This window comes from Chlorocebus sabaeus, chromosome 20, assembly GCF_047675955.1.
Source record: "Chlorocebus sabaeus isolate Y175 chromosome 20, mChlSab1.0.hap1, whole genome shotgun sequence".
In the NCBI taxonomy this organism is placed as follows: domain Eukaryota; kingdom Metazoa; phylum Chordata; class Mammalia; order Primates; family Cercopithecidae; genus Chlorocebus; species Chlorocebus sabaeus.
The window spans coordinates 86,054,645-86,075,328 of NC_132923.1; the positions used below are offsets into that span (position 1 = coordinate 86,054,645).

At 39.8% G+C, this 20,684-nt stretch overlaps 1 protein-coding gene and 1 pseudogene across 4 annotated transcripts in view; one reads left to right on the forward strand and one right to left on the reverse strand.

Moving 5' to 3' along the window:
* FAF1 (Fas associated factor 1) overlaps positions 1–20,684 on the forward strand; it is a 506,656-nt gene that overhangs the window by 183,223 nt on the left and 302,749 nt on the right. The gene's annotated exons all lie outside the window — the stretch shown is intronic.
* On the reverse strand, positions 16,175–16,232 carry LOC119626326 (U6 spliceosomal RNA; annotated as a pseudogene).

The window sequence follows — 20,684 nt, forward strand, 5'->3', positions numbered from 1 at the left end:
ATTAATTGATTTGTATATATTAAACCAACCTTGCATCCCAGGGATAAAGCCCACTTGATCATGAAGGATTAGCTTTTGGATGTGTGGCTGGATTTGGTTTGCTAGGATTTTGTTACGGATTTTTGCATCCATGTTCATCAGTGATACTGGCCTGATGCTTTCATTTTTTGTTGTGTCTCTGCCAGGTTTTGGTGTCAGGATGATGCTGGCCTCATAAAGTGAGTTAAGGAAGAGTCTCTCTTCCTCAGGTATTTGGAATAGTTTTAGTAGGAATGATACCAGTTCCTCTCTATGCTCTGGTAGAATTCAGCTGTGAGCTTATCTGGTCCTGGGCATCATCTGGTTGGTAGGCTTTTTATTATTCATTCAATTTCACTTTACTGTTGATCTGTTCAGGGATTAAATTTCTTCCTGGTCCAATCTTGGGAGGTTGTATGTTTCCAGGAATTTATTCATTTCTTCTATGTTTTCTAGTTTGTGCATAGAGGTGTTCATAGTAGTCTCTGAGAGTCTCTGAGGGTTTTTGTATTTCTGTGGGTTTGATAGTAATGTCCCATTTGTCAATTTTGATGGTGTTTATTTGGAGCTCTCTGTCTTTCTCTCTCTCCTGTTTTTTTTAAGTATGCTCAGTAGTCTATCAGTCATATTCTTTCAAGGAACTAATTCCTGGACTCAGTCTTTTGTATATTTTTTTATGTCTCAGTTTCCTTCAGTTCAGCTTTGATTTTGGTTATTTCTTGTCTTCCAGCTTTGTAATTGGTTTCCTCTTGTTTCTCTTGTTCCTGTAGGTGTGATATGTGATGTTAGATTGTTAATTTGAGGTCTTTCTAACTTTTTGCTGTGGATATTTAATGCTGTAAACTTTTCTCTTAACACTGCAAACTTTTCTCTTAACACTGCTTAAGCCGTGTCCCAGAGTTTCTGTTACATTGTGTCTTTGATCTCATTAGTTTGGAAGAATTGCTTTAATTCTGCCTTTATTTTATTATTTACCCCATAGTCATTCAGGATAGGTTGTTTAATTTCCATTAAATTATATGCTTTTGAGTGACTTTCTTACTATCAATTTCTATTTTTATTACACTGTGGTTCAGTAGTGTGATTGCTGTTGTTTTGATTTTTTTTTTTTAATTTGCTAAGGATTGTTTTATGGCCAATTATGTGATGGAATTTAGAGTATGTGCCATGTACAGATGAGAAGAATATATAGTTTGTTGTTGTTGGGTGTAGAGTTCTGTAGATGTCTATCAGGTTCATTTGGTCTAATGTCAAGTTCAGATCTTGACTATCTTTGTTAGTGATCTAATTCTATCAGTGGGGTGTTGAAGTCTTCTACTATTATTGTGTGGTTATCTTAAGTCTCTTTGTAGATCTCTAAGAACTTGCTATATGAATCTGGGTGCTTTTATGTTTGGTGAATATATATTTAAGATAGTTAGGTCTTCTTGTTGAATATAATGCCTTTCTTTACCTTTTAAAAATCTTTTTGGTTTAAAGTGTGTTTTGTCTGAAGTTAGAATAGCAACCCCTGCTTTGTTCTGTTTTCTGTTGACTTGGTAGATTTTTCTCTGTCCCTTTACTTTTAGCCTATGGGTGTCATTGCACATGTGATGGTTCTCTTTTTGGCAGCATACAGTTGGGTCTTGCTTCTGTATCCAACTTGCTACTCTGTGCCTTTTAATTGGGGCTTTTAGCCCATTTACATTCAAAGTTTATATTGATAGGTGTGGATTTGATCCAGTCATTGGGTTGTTACCTGGTTATTATGCAGGCTTGATTGTGCAATTGTTTTGTAGTGCTAATGGTCTATGTATTTAAGTGAGTTTTTGTGGTGTCTAGTAATGGTCTTTCCTTTCCATATTTAGCACACCCTTAAGGAGTGTCTATAAGGCAGGCGTCGTGGTGACAAATTCCTAGTATTTGCTCCTCTGAAAAGGATCTTATGTCTCCTTCATTTATGAAGCTTAATCTCGCAGGATATGAAGCTCTTGATTGGAATTTCTTTTCCTTGAGAATGCTGAATATAAACCCCCAATCTCTTCTGGTTTGTAGGTTGTCTGCCAAAAGGTACACTGTTAGTTTGATGGGGTTCCCTTTGTACGTTACCTGTCCCTTTTCTCCAACTGTCTTTAACATTTTGTCTTTTATATTGACCTTTAAGAATCTGATTACTGTGTGTCTTGGGCATAGTTGTCTTATATAGTATCTCAGAGGCATTCTCTGCATTTCTTAAATTTGAATGTTGGCATGTCTAGTGAGGTTGGGGAAATTTTCACAAATGATATCCTAAAATATGTTTTCTACGTTGCTTGCTTTCTCACCCTCTTTTTCAGGGACACCAATGAGATGTAGATGTGGTCTCTTAATGTAATGCCAAATTTTTTAGAGGTTTCTTTGTTCTTTTTTGAGTCTTTTTAATTTTAGTCTGAGTTGTTTTGGGGAACCAGTGTTTGAGCTTTGGATTTCTTTTCTCCAGTTGGCTAATTCTGATGTTAATACTTGGATTGTGTTCTGAAATTCTTCAAGTGAGTTTCTCAGCTCTATCAGATCACTTTGGTTCTTTCTTACAATGGCCATTTCATTTTTCATCTCCCAAATCATTTTATTATGTTCCTTAGAATCATTTATTGGCTTTCAACTTTCTCCTGAATCTTGATGGTCTTCATTCTTATCCATATTCTGAATTCTGTTTCTGTCGTTTTAGTCATTTCAGCCTGGTTAAGACCTATTGCTGGGGAACTAGTGTGGTTGGTTGGAGGTGAGAAGACACTGTGGCTTTTTAAATTGGCAGAGTTCTTACACTGGTTCTTTCTCATCTGTATGAGCTGAGCATTCAGTCTTTGAAGTTGCTGTCTTTTGGATGTGTGGGTTTTTTTTTTTTTTTTTTTTTTTTTTTTTTTGCTTGCTTGTTTGTTTTTATCTTCTTTGATGCCCTTGAGGGTTTGATTGTGGTATAAGGTGAGTTTAGTCAACTGACTTTGTTTCCCTTCCTTTGGAGTTGTTGGGGGCCAAGCATGAATCCCTGTGCATGATAACCCCGTGCAGGATCCCCGGCTTCCTACCCCTTTGGTTCAGCATCTATGTCCTTCCTTCATCCACTCTGAATGCCTTACCTCCAAAGATCTGCTTAGAATTCCCCAGTCTTCCTGATGTCTCAGTTTCTTGGTGGCAGCAGATGTTTGTCCTGGCTGCAGCTAGTTGGCCATCTTCAGCACTTCCCCAGAGTAGGTTTAAACGTCTTCTTGGATGAGTCCTTTCCAGCTGTAAAAGTCTGAATTGCCTCTTCCAGTACAGAATCTTAATTTGATTTTGCTCAAAGCAGTAACTTTCATAGTTATAACAATAAGTATTCTAGGGGGTAATGGCTTATAATGTTTAAAAGAAAAAAATGAATGGAGGCAGTAAATGATTTCTAACATTATAAAACATGATAATAGAACAAAGAGAGAAGAAATTTGCTTTTGATAATTGTGCTTGAGAAAAATTCAAATGATGTAATATTATTGCACGTTTTGTTGCTTCTGGCTAACAGGTCAGGGTTTTTTTTGTATCTACTCTGAGATGGGCTAGGTCTAATTTTTTTTTTTGAGACAGAGTTTTGTTCTTGTTGCCCAGGCTGGAGTGCAATGGCGCGATCTCAGCTCACTGCACCCTGTGCCTCCTGGGTTCAAGTGATTCTCCTGTCCCAGCCTCCCGAGTAGCTGGGATTACAGGTACCCACCACCACGCCCAGCTAATTTTTTGTATTTTTAGTAGAGACAAGGTTTCACCATGTTGGCCAGACTGGTCTCGAACTCCTGACCTCAGATTATCCACCCTCCTCAGCCTTCCAAAGTGCTGGGATTACAGGTGTGAGCCACTGTGCCTGGCCCTGTTTTTTTAATGTTGATATTTTAAATTTTACAAAGTGGTAACAGGCAGTATTTTAAATTTTACAAAGTGGTAAAAAACTACTATTTAGTAGTTTTTTCTTTTTTAAATAATGTGGAATTTGAGATCCAGAGGTCCATAGAGGGCCTGTAATTTGGCTCAGTAATAGTCATTTAGTCATGTAATAGGGATTATGCTTTTCATCTTAGTGATTGTAAGATTGCAGTAATGTGCTACATTCTGATTGGAAATAGTTAGTAGAGCTACAGTATCCACCTTTCACTACATTTTTTTTTTTTTTTTTTTTTGAGACGGAGTCTCGCTCTGTCGCCCAGACTGGAGTGCAGTGGCTGAATCTCGGCTCACTGTAAGCTCCGCCTCCCGGGTTCACGCCATTCTCCTGCCTCAGCCTCCTGAGCAGCTGGGACTACAGGCACCTGCCACCTTGCCCGGCTAGTTTTTTGTAATTTTTAGTAGAGACAGGGTTTCACGGTGTTAGCCAGGATGGTCTCAATCTCCCGACCTCATGATCCGCCCGTCTCGGCCTCCCAAAGTGCTGGGATTACAGGCTTGAGCCACCGCGCCTGGCCCACTACCCATTTTTTTCTCTGAATGGAAATAATTTGACTGTATTAATAGCCACTTGTTTATAGGAGCAGAGTCCCATATCCCCCATGTTTTGTTGCCATCTAGAAATTATGAAGGTTTAATACAATAAATTTAAGTAATAAATTCCTTCCAAATGACCTTGAAAAAAGGTAGTAAATTCTGTAGATAACGTATTTGTTAAAATTTGAGACTCTGAAGAAAAATAAAAACAACTATTCCAAATGATCTATTTTTCAGGCATTTAAATGGCAGATAGAGTGCGTGTGAAGTGTTTTCAGTTTATTGAAGTGAGCCAACTAAACTGAATGACCTTTTGCTAATTATTTCTCTCCTGGGAAGGCAAATATCCACTTAGAATTATTGCTTACTTAGGTTTGAGGTAGACCTTTTTCTTTTTGTAGCCTTCTTGTCACTGTGCACTGGAAAATTCTAGAGAAAGGTTGCTGTTAAAAACATAAAGCAGAGAATTGTACTCAGCAACATTTGCAATATCCATATTAATCTATAAGATAAATTGTTAGATGAAATGATTTATGGTAATAACTTGGTTTGTGTTAACATAGAGCCACATGAATGTGAACCACCCTAGTTTCCAGTGTAAAGATAGACATTTTCATGTAAAATTGAATTAATGTGCCCAAAATATGGGGGAATAAGCTCTTGTAAATTACATCTCTGACAGGTTAGTTTATCCGAAACTCTTTAAATCTGAGAAAACATTGAAATTTTTCTTGGCAGTAATTAACCGTAGAAAATTAACAGAATTTTTACTTTTGCCCTTGAAGGAATAACTGATATAGTACCTCTCTTCCTGCTGTACGCACCTGGAAGACTGGACAAAATATGTGAAACAACTGCTTGTAGGCATTGGGCATTAGGCAGCATAGGCCTATGATTCATGAGAAATTGGAAACAAGCAAGGTGAAAATTTCTGTACAACAGTTCATGAAAAAGGGAATGTAAGCAGAGCCCAACAGTCTTGCAGAGTTAAAGAGCTAGGAGATCCCCTGAGACTGAGATTGGAATGTAGAGGGCTCAGTACTAGGAGAAAGATTGCTACGTAGAGAGACATGCAGGTATCTGAATGATGCTTTCTACAAATCTTTGGCTGAATAGTAATCTGTACACTATTGAGTACGCTGAACAATTCCTCAACCTTATAGGATAGGACTGGAATACTAGTGAATTCCTTCCCACCAGAGAAAAAAGAGTTTGTTGCACACATGGTACAGTTAGTTCTGAGACCCCAGAATAAATATTTTCCATAATAGTAATTAAAACTGAGTAACTTAAAAATATTTCTTAATTAATAACAGTAATGAACTCATTACATATTAACATAAATAATGCTCTTAATGAAAAATAATTTTTCAAAACAAAAAAAGTAATGAGAAAGTGATATTGTCTTAGGTACATTGCAAACTCTTCAACATCTGTTCATATAAAAACTGAGTTCTTATATCTCCTTCTCCATTTATTCTGTTGCAGTATGTTACTTCTGTTGAAGTATATAAAGAAAATGCCACCAAACAGCTATATAGTAAGGGAGGGATATTTTATTAGCCGGATAATTATGGACATTCTTAATTGGTAGTACACTGAAACTTAGCAAATGGTGGTTTCTTAAAGGTTTATTGCAATGTAAAACCAGAAACCACTTCAATGAAATTTTATATTATAAAATTTATAATTTTATATTATGTATATTATATAAATTATAAATTTATAATGTTCTGTTATATTAAAATCCATTGGTCATTTGGGAAATATTGGTTCACTTTGCTATAATATTAACAAAATGTTGATACATTGCATTATGTAATATCAATAATTTACTCTGATGGATTTAACAGTTTAACTGTTGAAAAGGTCAATGAATATGAAGACATAGCAATAAAAACAATGCAAACTGAAGCACACACAGCAAAAATACTGGGAGCTAGGGTCTGGAGAGGGAAGGATGTTGTCTGAACGACTTCTAGGCAAATATAAAATGGTTCAATGTATGTCTGATTAGAGCCCCAAAAATAGAAGAGAGAGTAGAAACGGGGAAATTTTAATGAAAGAATAACCCAATGCTAGCCAAATTTGGTGAGAACTATAAACTCACAAATCTAAGAAGTTTCATAACAACAAGCAGGAGTAACTCAAAGGAAACAGCATCAAGGCATATTATAATCAAATTGTTAAAAATCAATAGTAGAAAAGTCTTAAAAGCAGCCAGAGCCAGAGAAACAAAGATACATTTTATATTTTATTTTGTTTTATTTTATATTTTATTTATTTAGTTTTCGAGACGGAGTCTCACTCTGTCACCCAGGTTGGAGTGCAGTGGCGTGGTCTCGACTCACTGCAACCTCTACATCCTGAGTTCAAGCAATTCTCCTGCCTCAGCCACCTGAGTAGCTGGGACTACAGACGCATGCCACCATGCCCAGCTAATTTTTTTGTATTTTTAGTAGAGACAGGGTTTCAGTATGTTGGCTAGGCTGGTCTTGAATTTCTGACCTCAAGTGATCACCCGCCTCGGTCTCCCAAAGTGCTGGGATTACAGGTATGAGCCAACACGCCTGGCCTACATTCTATATTTTAAAAGAGAGATTTAAAAATAATAGGGGGCCAGGCGCGGTGGCTCAAGCCTGTAATCGCAGCACTTTGGGAGGCCGAGACGGGTGGATCACGAGGTCAGGAGATCGAGACCATCCTGGCTAACACAGTGAAACCCCGTCTCTACTAAAAAATACAAAAAAAACTAGCCGGGCGAGGTGCTGGGCGCCTGTAGTCCCAGCTACTCTGGAGGTTGAGGCAGGAGAATGGCGAAAACCCGGGAGGCGGAGCTTGCAGTGAGCTGAGATCAGGCCACTGCGCTCCAGCCTGAGTGACAGAGAGAGACTCCGTCTCAAAAAAAAAAAAAAAAAAAAAAAAATTAATAATAATAATAAATACACAGCACTTTGGGAGGCCGAGGCTGGTGGATCACAAGGTCAGGAGGTCGAGACCATCCTGGCTAACAGGGTGAAACCCCGTCTCTGCTGAAAATACAAAAAATTAGCCGGAAGTGGTGGCGGGCACATGTAGTCCCAGCTACCCAGGAGACTGAGGCAGGAGAATGGCGTGACCCCAGGAGGCAGAGCTTGCAGTGAGCTGAGATCACGCCACTGCATTCTAGCCTGAGCAACAGAACGAGACTCCGTCTCTAAAATAGTAATAATAATAATAATAATAATAATAATAATAATAATAATAATAAATACAGACTTCTTATCAGAAGCAGTGCACACCAGGAGACAATGCAGTAATATTTTGTAAGTGTTGAAGAAATAAAATGTTCACCTAGAATGCTATATTGAACAAAATAATCTTTAAGAAATGAAGACTAAAGATATTTTTCAGATGAACAAAAGCTATAAGAGATGTTAAAGTAAGTACCCAGGCAGGCTGAAAGCAAACAATAACAGATGGAAGATTAGGTTAATACAGAGAAATGAAGAGCACTAGAAACTGTAAATACTTGGATACACATTTTTTAAAAACCTTTTCTGTATTTTTAAATTTATTTAAATGAGAATTGACATTTAAAAGTAGAAATTATAGCAATGTATTATAGCATTTGTAAAATGTGTACAAGTACAGGTATGACAACAATAACATGAAGAATAGGAAAGGGGACTAGAAGTATACTGTCGTAAAACAGAGGCCTGTCTAATTTGAAGGTAGTCTTTGTTGAGTTAAAAATATATGTTGTGCTGGACGTGGTGTCTTATGCCTTTAATCCCAGCATTTTGTGAGGCCAAGGCAGGTGGATCACTTGAGGTCAGGAGTTTGAGACCATCCTCGCCAACATGGTGAAACCCTGTCTCTACTAAAAATACAAAAATTAGGCCAGGTATGTTAGCTCACTCTAATCCCAGCACTTTGGGAGGCCAAGGTGAGTAGATCACTTGAGGTCAGGAGTTTGAGACCAGCCTGGCCAACATAGCAAAACCCCGTCTCTACTAAAAATACAAAAATTAGCTGGTAGCATGTGCTTGTAATTTCAGCTACTCGGGAAGCTGAGGCACGAGAATCAGTTGAACGTCTGAGGCGGAGGTTGCATTGAGCTGAGCTTATGCCACTGCACTCCAGCCTGGGCGACAGAGTGAGACTACATTTAAAAAAAAATATATGTTGTAAACTTTAGAACAATCACCGAAACCGTGAATATAGATAATAGTCATTAAGCTTCATGTTGAGATGAAATAGAGTACTTAAAAAATACTCAAAAATCCCAAATGAAGACAAGAAGATGATAAATGAAATAAACAGATAAGACCAATAGAAAAGAAAGATGACCACATAAATAATTATAATATATATAAATGATCTCATGTTCTAATTAAAAGGTAGAGAGTGTTACACTGAATAAAAAAGGGAAACCCATTTGTATGATATATACGGGAAACCTGCTTTATAAAGTATAGAAATTGAATAAAAACTAAAAATGAAAAGAACTGGAAAATATATATGAAAATTGTAATCATAACCTGAAGGATCTATGTTAATATGGAATAAGCTAGACTCTGGACAAAGAATATTATGAAGGACAAATGGGGACGTTTCATAATGATGAAACTGTTGATTCATCAAGAAGACATAAATATCCTAACTGTGTACATATCTAATAACAGAGTTTGAAATATTTAAAAGCAAAAACTGGTAGTACTGAAGTAAGAAATGGACAAATCCAAACTGACAGAAGTGAAGTAAGAAATGGACAAATTCACAATTGGAGATTATAGCACTCCTGTCTCATAGTAATGTTCAGAATAACAGACAAAAAATCTGAACAGCATAGAAACCAATTTGACTTACTTAAAACATATATAATACTCCTCATTATAACAGCAAAAGACATATTCTTTTCTTGGGCAATTGATCATTCATTAAGGTAGAACATATGCTCAGTCACAAAACAAATTTAAAAATTTTTAAATTATATTGACGAGTGTTCTGACAACAATGGAATTAAGTTAGAATTCACAAGAATTTGGAATATCCCTATATATTTGGAAATTAAACAACATATTCCTAAATAAACCATAAGTCAAAGAAGAAATCACAGGGGAAAGTAGAAAATATTTTGAACTGAATTGTGATGAAAACATGATGATATGGTTTGGCTGTGTCCACTCCCAAATCTCATCTTCAATTCCCACATGTTGTGGGAGGGACCTAGTAGGAGATAATTGAGTTATGGGGGCAGATCTTTCCCATGCTGTTCTCGTGACAGTGAATAAGTCTCACGAGATCTGATGGTTTTATAAGGAGGAGTTTCCCAGCACAAGCTTTCTCTCTTTGCCTGCTGTCATCCATGTAAGATGTGACTTGCTCCACCTTGTGTTCCAGCATGATTGTGAGGCCTCCCCAACCATGTGGAACTATAACTCCATTAAACCCTTTTTTCTGTATAAAATACCCAGTCTCAGGTATGTCTTTATCAGCAGTGTGAAAATGGACTAATACAGTAAATTGGTATCGAGAGTGGGGCACTCCTGAAAAGATACCTGGAAATGTGGAAGCGACTTTGGAGCTGGGTAACAGGCAGAGGTTGGAACAGTTTGGAGGGCTCAGAAGAAGACAGAAAAATGTAGAAAAGTTTGGAACCTCCTGGAGACTTGTTGAATGACTTTGCCCAAAATGCTGATAGTGATATGGACAATAAAGTTCAGGCTTAGGTGGTCTTAGATAGAGATGAAGAACTTGTTGGGAACTGGAGCAGAGGTGACTCTTGTTATGTTTTTGCAAAACTTCTGGCAGCATTTTGCCTCAGCCCTAGAGATATGTAGAACTTTGAACTTGAGGAGATGATCTAGGGTATTTGGCAGAAGAAATTTCTAAGCAGCAGAACATTCAAGAGGTGACTTGGGTGCTGTTAAAGGCATTCAGTTTTATAAGGGAAGTAGAGCATAAAAGTTCAGAAAATTTACAGCCTGACCATGTGATAGAAAAGAAAATCCCATTTTGTGAGGAGAAATTTAAGCCAGCTGCAGAAATTTGCATAAGTAATGGGGAACCAAATGTTAATCCCCAGTACAATGGGGAAAATGTCTCCAGGGCATGTCAAAGGTCTTCACAGCAGACCCTCCCGTCGCATACACAGAGGCCTAGAAGGAAAAAGTGGTTTCATGGGCCGGAAGCAGGGTCCCTGTGCTGTGTGCAGCCTAGGGACTTTGGTGCCTTGTATCCCAGCTGCTGCAGGTGTAGCTGAAAGGAGTCAATGTAGAACTCGAGCCATGACTTCAGAGGGTACAAGCTCCAAGTCTTGGCAGCTTCCATGTGGTGTTGAGCCTGCAAGTGCATAGAAGTCAAGAATTGAGGTTTGGGAGCCTCTGCCTATATTTCAGAAGATGTGTGGAAGTGCCTGGATGCCCAGGCAGAAGCTTGCTGTGGGGATGGGACACTCATGGATGACCTCTGCTAGGGCAGTGTGAAAGGGAAATGTGGGATTGGAGCCCCAACACAGAGTCCCTACTGGGCACCGCCTAGTGGAGATGTGAGAAGACAGCCACTGTCCTCCAGACCCCAGAATGGTGGATCCACGGACGGCTTGCCCCTGTGAGCCTGGAAAAGCCACAGACACTCAGTGCCAGCCCTTGAAAGCAGCCAGGAGGTAGGCTATACCCTGCAAAGCCACAGGGACGGAGCTGCCCAAGGCCATGGAAGGCCACCTCTTACATCAGCGTGACGTAGATGTGAGACATGGAGTTAAAGGACATCATTGTGGAGCTTTAAGATTTGACTGCCCTGCTGGATTTTGGACTTTGATGGAGCCTTTAACCCTTCATTTTGGTCAGTTTCTAACATTTGGAATGGGTATATTTATCCAATGCCTGTACCCCCATTTTATCTAGGAAGTAACTAACTTGCTTTTGATTTTACAGGCTCCTAGGTGGAAGGGACTTGCCTTGTCTCAGATGAAACTTTGGACTGTGGACTTTTGAGTTAATGCTGAAATGAGTTAAGACTTTGGGGGACTGTTGGGAAGGCATGATTGGTTTGGAAATGTGAGGACATGAGATTTTGAGGGGGCCAGAGGCAGAATGATATGGTTTGGCTGTGTCCCCACTGAAATCTCATCTTGAATTCCCACGTGTTGTGGGAGGGACGTAGCAGGAGGTAATTGAGTCGTGGGGGTGGGTCTTTCCTGTGCTGTTCTCATGGTAGTGAGTAAGTCTTATGAGATCAGATGGTTTTGTAAGGAGGAGTTTCCCTACACAACCTCTCTCTGCTTGCTGCCATTCATGTAAGATGGGACTTGCTCCTCCTTGCTTTCCACCATGATTATAGGGCCTCCCCAACCATTTGGAACTGTAAGTCCATTAAACCTCTTTCTTTTGTAAATTGTCCAATCTCAGGTATATCTTTACCAGCAGCATGAAAACGGACTAATACACATGGCATATCAGCATTTGTTTGATACTAAGAAACTGGAATTGAGAGGGAAACTTATGGTTCAAATGCTTAATTATAAATAAACAAAGTTGTAAAAGCAATGACTAAAGATTCCATCTAAGAAGTAAGAAAAGTCCTCACTTTCATTTCCAGCCAGTATGGAGTAACAGGAATCAGATTTACTGTCATTCCCATTACAACTAAAAACCACCCAAAAGGCTTAGTGGGAACAAGATAGGGAATAGTGTCTGTTCCTACCAGCTAGATTGGAAAACCTCATAATTCATATGGCTTTGGTTATACTACTCAGAAGGGTCTTTCCTCAGTGGTGGAGAGTAGTACAAGATTACTGCTCGGGCGATGCTGACTAACAAATCTTAAAAGCAGAACACAGAAGGATTACATTGTGTCTAACTAATGTAACTGCATCCCAAAATTAAGCTCAGTAATATTTATAGGAATATAAAAATATCCAGCACTTAACAAGATAAAATTTGCAATGTCAGGCATCCAATAAAAAATTACCAGGCATGCAAAGATGTAGGAAAACCTGGCCCATAATGAGGAGAGAAATTGATCAATCATAACCAACCCAGATCTAACCTAGATGTTAGAATGAGCAGATAGGCTGGGCATGGTGGCTCACGTCTGTAATCCCAGCACTTTGGGAGGCTGAGGCAGGTGGAACACTTCTGGTCAGGAGTTCGAGACCAGCCTGGCCAACATGGTGAAACCCGTTCTTTACTGAAAAATACAAAAATTAGCCAGATGGGGCAGTGTGCACCTGGTCCCAGCTACCCTGGAGACGGAGGCAGGAGAATCACTGGACCCCAGGAGGCAGAGGCTGCAGTGAGTTGGGATCACCCCACTGTACTCCAGCCTGGGTGACAAAATGAGACTATGTCTCAAAAAAACAAAACAAAACAAAAAAAATGAGCAAATCAAACCCAAAGTGAGTACAGAAGTATAATAATATGTATAAGAGCAGAAAACAGTAAGTGGAAGATAGGTATGTAGTAGAGAAAATGAACAAAACCTAAAGCTGTTTTTTAAAAAGATTAATAAAATTGTAATTATTTTGCTAGTATGTAAAACAAGAACAGAAGAAGAAACACAAGTTATTCATATTGGGAATGAAAGAAGTGCCTACATACATTACACGGACTGTAAGGTGATATTAAGAACAAACTTATGCTAGTAAATTTACATGAAACTCTAAAAGGTTAGAAAAATTCTTTTAAAGGTAAAAGTTACCACATTCACAGAAGTAAAAAATTTGAATAGCTGTACGTCAAATACATAAATTGAATTGGCAATCAAAACCTTCTCACAAAAAGGGCCTGGCATGGTGGCTCATGTCTATAATCCTAGCACTTTGGGAGGCCAAAGCGAGCAGATCACCTGAGGTCAGTGTTTGAAACCAGCCTGGCCAACAGGATGACACTCTGTCTCTACTAAAAATACAAAAGTTAGCCGGGCGTGGTGGCACACGCCTGTAGTCCCAGCTACTCAGGAGGCTGAGGCAGGAGAATCGCTTGAACCTGGGAGGCAGAGTTTGCGGTGAGCCAAGGTTGTGCCACTGTACTCCAGCCAGAGCAACAGAGTGAGACTGTCTCAAAAAACAAAAACAAAGACAAAACCTTCCCACAAAGAAAATCTGAAATGCTAGATGGCTTTACTGGTGAATTCTATCTAATATTTAAGGAAGAACTATTACCTGTCCTTTGCAAAAAAGAGATGAAACATTGCCTCATTTATTTTATGAGGCTAGCATTAGCCTAATACCAAAATCAGACAGAGATTTTTACAGGAAGATATTTCTTATAACTATGGAGGGAGAAATCCTTTACAAAATAGTTGCAAACTGAATTCAATAGAATATAATAAAATATATAAATATGTTTATAATATACATCATAGCCAAGTAGGCCATGTGGACTTGTTTAACAGCTTATAATCCATCAGTGTACTTCCCCATATTAGTATAGTAAATGAGAAAAAGCATTTGACAATATTCAACACCCATTTCTTGTTAAAAAAGAAAGAACTAAACTTGGAGCAAAGTAGAAATATAAGGGAACTTTGTAAACTTGATAGAGGACATTGCTGAAGAACCTATAATAGTTGATAATGAAATACTAAATACTAAGTATTTCCCTCCTACAATCAAGAGCAGTGCTAGGGCCACTCAACACTATTCAACATTTCTGTTTCTTTCTTTTCTTTTTTTTTTTTTGAGATGGAGTCTCACTCTGTGGCCTAGGCTGGAGTGCAGTGGCACGATCTTGGCTCACTGCCACCTCTGCCTCCCGGGTTCAAGCAATTCTCCTGCCTCAGCCTCCTATGTAGCTGGGACTACAGGTGCGTGCCACCATGCCCAGCAAATTTTTGTAGTTTTAGTAAAAACGGTTTCACCACGTTGGCCAGGCTGGTCTTGAACTCTTGACTTCGTGATCCACCCACCTCGGCCTCCCAAAGTGCTGGAATTACAGACGTGAGCCACGGCGCCCAGCCTACTATTCAGCATTTCATAGAAGATATGCAAATAGTCAATAAGCACGTGAAAAGATGCTCAACGACATTAGTTACTATTAATCATTAGGGAATTTAAATTGAAACCACAATGAGAAACCACTTTATATCTGTTAGAATGGCTGAAATTAAAAAGACTTAAAATTTCAGTTGTCATCAGTGATACACTGGAACATTGGTGGGATGCAAGTTGGAACAATCATCTTGGAAAACACTTTGGCAGTTTTTATAGTTATATACTTGAGAAATAAACATGTTCACAAAAAGTTCACACAGTAAAGTTCATAGCAGCTTTATTTATAATAGGGAAAAACAGAAATATCCCATGTGTTCATCAGCTGGTGAATGGATGAACAAAGTGTGCTATATTCATATGTATTAGTTATTTGTTGCTGTGCAATAAATTGCCCAAAATTTAGTGTCTTAAAAAAACAACCGCCTGGCACGATGGCTTACACCTGTAATCCCAGCACTTTGGGAGGCCACGGCAGGCGGATCATATGGCCAGGAGTTCGAGACCATCCTGGCCAACATGGTGAAACCCCATCTCTACTAAAAATACCAAAAATTAGCCGAGTGTGGTTGGGGGCACCTTTGATCCCAAGTACTGGGGAGGCTGAGGCAGGAGAATCACTTGAACCTGGGAGGCAAAGGTTGCAGTGAGCCAAGATCGTACCACTGCACTCCAGCCCGGGCAACAGTGTGAGAATCCGTCTCAGAAAACAAAACAAAACAAAAAACAACCTTGTTATCTGACAGTTCGTATAGGTCAGGAAAGGGTCACACATGGTATTTTATGGATTGAAATCATTATGTCATCTCAAGGCTTGACTAACAAAGGATCTACCTTTGAGATCACTGGTGGTTGCTGGCAGGATTTCTTTTATGTGAGCTGTTGAATTGGGGGCCTCAGAGCAAGATGGAAGTCTCAGTCTTATGGAACCTAACTCATAAGTGACGTCCCATAGCCTTTACTGTATTTTATTCTTTAGAGGCAAATATCTAGGTATCAGCCTACACTAAAGGGAGGGGATTATGAAGGGTATTAATACCAGGAGGTAGGGATCATTAGACGCCATTTCAGAAGCATCCTATCACAGCATATAACAGAATAGTACTCAGCAACAAAACAGAGCTATTTGTTTGTACACATACAAACATGGATAAATCTGGCCAGGTGTGGTGGGTCATGCCTGTAATCCCAGCATTTTGAGAGGCCAAGGTGGGCAGATCACTTGAGGTCAGGAGTTTGAGACCAGCCTAGCCTGCATGGTTAACCCCCATCTCTACTAAAAATAGAAAAATTAGCTGGGTGTGGTGGGATGCACCTGTAGCCCAGCTACTTAGGAGGCAGAGGCAGGAGAATCACTTGAACCCAGGAGGCGGAGGTTGCAGTGGGCTGAGATCACGCCACTGCACTCCAGGCTGGGCAACAGAGAGAGACTGTTTCAAAAGAAAAAAAAAAAAAGGAAAGAAAAAGGATAAATCTCAAAAACATTACTCCAGACAAAGGAACCCAGAGAAAACTAATCTTTAGGGTGAGAATGAGGATCAGTGGGGTAGGGGTAGGCTTTTGATCTAAGAATGTATGAGGAAACTTTTTGTGCTATGGGAAATGTTCTTTGTCTTGATTGTATGGTGGTTATAACCCTGTATATATTTGTCAAAACTCACGAGTGAATTTTATTGTATATAAATCATAATTAAGTTAATATTTTAAATTCTTATTTTTCATGCTAATCTTCTCTGTATTGTTCCAATTTTAGTATATATGCTGCCAAAGCAAGCACTTAAGTTAATTTTTTAAATACAAAAGTATGCTATTGGATTCAGTGATTTGTTATTGATGACATCTGCCAGTTTGCACAGTTTTTCAAGGAACGTGGCCCAGGGTGGGATACTGCAGTGGCAGTGCCATCTTGTGGTAAGATCTTTGGAGTTAGGCAGACACAAATATGAATTCTGGTTCTGAAACTTGCTACATTCTAGTACTTTGTTCCCCTGAATTATTTTGGATATCCTAAAAACAATAGCTACTGTATTTTGAGAACCTATACTGCCCAGGTACTATGCTAGGCACTTATGTGTATGTTACCTTATTAATTGTAATAATAATAATACAACTCAAAATAACATTTTTTTAGTTCCTTAGAATGTATTAGGCACTCTGTAAAACATTTTTCATGAATTACATCACTTAATACAGCAACCCAATGAAGTATTGGTTCTACAGTTATTTCTACTTTAGAGAAGAAGAGATTGAGGCCGAGAATCTTTTTTTTTTTTTTTTTTTTTTTTGGAGACAGGTTCCCACTCTGTCATCAAGGATGGAGTGCAGTGGCAGTGATCATGGCTCACTGCAGCCTCCATCTCCTGGTCTCAAGCAATTCTCCTGCCTCGGCCTCCTGAACAGCTGTGACTACAGGCGTGTACCACCATGCCTAGCTAATTACTAAAAATTTTTTGTAGAGGTGGTGTCTTGCTATGTTGCTCAAGTTGGTCTCAAACTTCTGAGCTCAAGCTGTCCTTCTATCTTGGCCTCCAGAAGTGCTGGGATTATAGGCATGAGCCACCTTGCAATAGAGAATAATTTTTAAAATATGAGGAAATCAGGTTGCTGTCATGATTCCAGTTTTGTTTTCTATTCCTTTCTTTCTGTGGAACCAAAGGCTGTTTGTCTTATGTGTTACCCAGGCTTTCTGCAAGAGTAACTGGGACTTTAAGTTAAAATCTCTTCTTGTTTTTCCTTTAAGAAACTTCTTTTAAGGCATGAAGGCTCAGAGTGTTTTCAAGAGTTTAAGAAGGTGGTGTCAGGTCTTGGAGATTGGTTTCTGAGCACTGGACAGACTTGCAAATGCATAAGCTCAGTTCCAGACAGGTACAGCTCTAGAAATATCAACCTCAGCCACAAGCAAAAAGGCAATGTTTATATGTGTTTGGTATAAAAACTGTGACTTATTTTTCTACTCTTTCCATAAACAGAATGATTCTTTGTCAGCAGTGACATTTTTGAAGGCTGAGAGTGGTTAAAGTTTTTGCTTCCACAACTACAGTGTTGAACCAGAATTGTTTTTATGATAATCGCTATCCATAGTGCTCACATAGGGATCTTTTTAAGGAAAGTTAAAAAGTGTCATTGAGACCATGAATAATTGTATTGTAGCATTGCTTACTTCGGTAGTTGTGTTCCCACAGAACTTGTATATCATAAGTTCTCCCCCCACTCTTCTTTTTCTTCATCAGCATGGAATTATTTTCCTTCTTTTAATATGTAATATAATCAGTCTTTTTGGTATTCATGTACTTACTATAAATGGAATTGAATTATATTTTAATCTGAAACTATAGACTAGCAGCAACCTAACATAAGCAGATATATGAAAGATAAGTACATTCCGATTCACTGATCTTTAAAATAGTGTAGTACCAGAAATCAGGTGATTAATTTATAAGTAGATTTGATTCCTGAAAAATAATTGTGGGGCACAGGGAAAATTGTGATTTCTCACTGTTTCTCATTAACATCCTGTCTATTTTTGCTTTTTTACGTTTCAGTCATTTTTCTTTTTTTTCGAAACAGAGTTTCACTCTTGTCATCTAGATGCAATGGCACCATCTCGACTCACTGCAGCCTCTGCCTCCCGGGTTCAAGCGATTCTCCCACCTCAGCCTCCTGAGTAGCTGGGATTACAGGCATGCGCCGCCACGCCCGGCTAATTTTTTGTATTTTTAGTAGAGACGGGGTTTTGCCATGTTGGGCAGGCTGGTCTCGAGCTCCTGACCTCAGGTGATCCACCCGCCTTGGCCTCCCAAAGTGTTGGGATTATAGGCGTGAGCCACCATGCCCGGCATTTTTCTTTACTGTATAGAGTATCCTTCATTATTTTGGTTTGTCTGTCCTTCACAGACCAACTGTACTTCAAGTTTGATTTAAGTCTCATTTCTCTCACAAAGCCTTCTCTGGCTATTTGATACAACACATTTGTACTAGTCCATTCTGGCAATGCTATAAGAAAATACTGGAGACTGGGTAACTTATAAAGAAGAAAGGTTTAATTGGTTCACATTTCTGCAGGCTGTACAGGAAGCATGGCAACATCTACTTCTGGGGAGGCTTCAGGGAGCTTTTGCTCATGGCGGAAGGCAAAGCAGGAGCAGGCATCTTCACATTGCCAGAGCAAGAGGAAGAGAGAGAGAGGGGAGGTGGCACACACTTTTAAATACCCAGATCTCATGAGAACTGTATCACAAGAACAGCACCAGAGGAGGAAATCTGTCACACATGATTCAGTCATCTCCTACCAGACTCCACCGCCAACACTTGGGATTATAATTTAACATGAGATTTGGGTGGGGATGCAAATCCAAACCGTATTGTTTCACCTGTGGCCCCTCCCACATCTCATATTCTTCTCACATTGCAAAATGCAGTCATCCCTTCTCAACAGTCCTCCAAAGTCTTAACTCATTCTGGCATTAGCTCAAAAGTCGAAAGTCTCATCTGGGACAAGGCTGGCCCCTTTCACCTGTGAGCCTGTAAAATCAAAAGCAGGTTACTTACTCCCAAGATACAATGGGGGTATAGGCATTGGGTAAATACTCCCATTCCAAAAGGGAGAAAATGGCCAAAAGAATGGGGCTATAGGCCTTGTGCAATTTCGAAACCCAGCAGGGCAGTCATTAAATCTTAATGTTCCAAATCTGCTTTGACTCCATGTCTCATATCCAGGGTACAATGATGCAAGAGTTGGGCTTCCAAGGCCTTGGACAGCTACACCCCTGTGGCTTGGAAGGGTTCAGCTTCCATGGCTGCTCTCAAGGACTGGTGTTGAGTGCCTGCAGCTTGTCTAGGTGCAAGATATTTAGCGGATCTATCATTCCAGGGTCTGGATGATGGTGGCCCTCTTCTCACAGCTCCACCAAGCGGTGCCCCAAACGGAGACTCTGTGTGTGTGTGGGGTCCAACCTCACGTTTCTTCTCTGCACTGTCCTAGTAGAGGTTCTCCATGAGGGCTCTGCCCCTGCAGCAGGCTTCTGCCTGGACATCCAGGCTTTTCCATATAGCATCTGAAATCTATGCGGAGGCGCCATGCCTCAACTCTTGCATTCTGTGCACCTGCAGGCTTAACACCACATGGAAGCAGCGGCCCAAACGGTACCCAGGTTCCTTTGAGCCACGGCTGGAGATAGAGCAGCCAGGATGCAGAAGCAGTGTCCTGAGGCTGTGCAGGGTGGTCAGGGTGGTGAGGCCCTGTTATTCACCCACCTCATAGGCCTCTGGGCCTGTGATGGCAGGGGCTGCCATGGAGGTCTCTGAAATGCCTTTGAGGCCTTTTCTTCATTGTTTAGCTATCAGCACTTGACTGCTCTTTACTTATGCAAATTTCTACAGCCTGCTTAAATTTCTCCCCTGAAAATGGGCTTTTCTTTTCTACCACATAACTGGGCTACGAATTTTTCAAACTTTTACACTCTGCCTCCCTTTTGAATATAATTCATTGGCCGGGCTTGGTGGCTTATGCCTGTAATCCCAGCACTTTGGGAGGCCAAGGCAGGTGGATGATCTGAGGTTGGGAGTTTGAGACCAGCCTGACTAACATGAAAAACCCCATCTCTACTAAAAATACAAAACTAGCGAGGTGTTGTGGTGCATGCCTGTAATCCCAGCTACTCAGGAGGCTGACGCAGGAGAATCCCTTGAACCCAGGAGGCAGAGGTGGTGGTGAGCTGAGATCATGCCATTGCACTCCAGCCTGGGCAACAACAATGAAACTCCGTCTCAAAAAAATAAAAATTAAATTAAAAAAATATATATATGTGTTTGTTTCAGGTCATTTCTTTGCTCACATGTATGAGCATAGGATACTAGAAGCAGCCAGGCAACATCTTGAATGCTTTGTTCCTTAGACATTTTTTCCTCTAAATCCTAAGTCATCATTCTCAACTTCAAAGTCCCACAGATCTCTAGGCAGGGGCACAATGCCACCAGGTTCTTTGCTAACACATAACAAAAGTGATCTTTGCTCCAGTTCCCAATAAGTTCCTTATTTCCATCTGAGATCTCCTCAGCCTGGACTTCATTGTCCATATCACTGTCAGCATTTTGTTGGCAACAATTTGATAAGTCTCTAGGAAGTTCCTAATTTTCCCTCATCTTCTTGTCTTCTGAGCTCTCCACACCCTTCCAGCCTCTGCCCATTACCCACTTCCAGAGACACTTCCACATTTTCAGATATCTTTAT